Below are 1,606 nucleotides of genomic sequence, written 5' to 3'. Positions count from 1 at the left end.
ACACAAAAGGAGCCGATGGTGTCGGCTCACGTTAGCTCGGAGACAAAGGAAGAGAGAGGCTGTTCTGGTCTGGCTTCTAACAGGTTTATTGTTAGGAGTTTCGCAACCCGAACAAGCTGGAATCCGATGAGATGGGATGGTACGCGATGGGATTGCGATGAGATCGATCGTGATGGGATCGATACTGAGGCTTTTCCCCTCAGTTTTATAGGGAATTTGAAAACCCCGGTCAAAGGGGAAAACAACCAATGAGTTACAAGCCAGGGGGAGGATACAATTTAACAAGAACCACTGGGGTAAACCGAGAGGCGGGAGTTATAACAGAACCAATGAACGACTGAGTAACCGAGAATTTTCCCGAACCGGGGGAGGCAGCTTGTACCCGAGCACCGCCCAGGCAGTGCAGCTTAGGCTTCTGAGCCGCCCCCTGAGTCTGACTCTTTGGGGAACTCGATCCAGGGGAGGGGCTGGGATTGACTGTCATCACGCTGCCCCAGCCCCACAGGGGGCTGCGTCACACCAACAATTTGGTTTTTCAAGATGGTCAAATATTGTTATATTTGGGACCACAGCCCCAGTGGCACAAGCCTGGTCTTTGTTCACAAGCATAACGTTCCAGGCTTTATTACCACATATCTAATACAACCCCATCCCAAATGGCTGAGCCAGTCTCCACCCTGTCAAATTCATCTTTGCCGCAATTCTTGGATCTATTATTTCCCTGAAATGGGTCTTATGACAATATGAAGGAAGAACGGCTTTTCTTGTGGCGTTTACAATTGCACAAGGAACATGATCAAATTTTAAGGTGTTATTTCTAGAAGCTACTTCATGTAGAATTTGAGTTCCCTTCCAAATTTCATCCAAATCTTTCTTAATTCTTCTATTAAAATGCCAATCAGTGGCCAGTGACCCCTCCCATCTAGGGGCGGTAACTGAGTACAGATTCAGCAATTGCTCTTATTAAGAATTTTGGACACATTTTGGACCACAATCTTATGCAAATTATGGGGTGAACTTTGAACCATGGTTACTAGTTGGGAAAACAACAAACATGTAAAAAACAGTTTAAACTGTATCTTTCTGATTTGTATCAGTCTCTGTCTTCTTGGTGATTTCAGGAGAAGCTTTCTTCACCCTGGAGTAGTGAATCCACGGTCCATTGCCAGCAACCTTGACCGCAGTAAAAGTGGTCAGCAAAACTTGGAATGGTCCCTTCCACTTGGCTTGCAAAGGGTCGCTGTCCCACCACTTGATATAGACCCAATCTCTAGGCTGGAACGGATGAGCAGGTGTGTCCAATCAGTTTGGATAACACGATGAATCTCTGGAGCTTCTGCAAAGTGGAACTCAAAGCCATTAAATATTTCAGCAAATCATTTTTACCTCTCATATGAATTTCCCCTGGGATATGTGGAACCTGGTATGGCCTGCCATATAATATTTCATAGGGACTGATGTTGTCCCTTCGCCTTGGCTGTATGTGGACTCTCAGCAAGGCTATAGGCAGGTCTTGAACCCATGTCACGGATGTCTCTTGACAAATCTTGCAAATCTGGGTTTTGAGGGTCCCGTTCATGCGTTCAACTTTGCCACTTGCCTGGGG

The sequence above is a fragment of the Corvus brachyrhynchos genome, unplaced genomic scaffold (genome assembly GCF_000691975.1).
Source record: "Corvus brachyrhynchos isolate BGI_N302 unplaced genomic scaffold, ASM69197v1 scaffold113, whole genome shotgun sequence".
Classification (NCBI taxonomy): domain Eukaryota; kingdom Metazoa; phylum Chordata; class Aves; order Passeriformes; family Corvidae; genus Corvus; species Corvus brachyrhynchos.
This window is presented reverse-complemented; position numbering follows the sequence as displayed.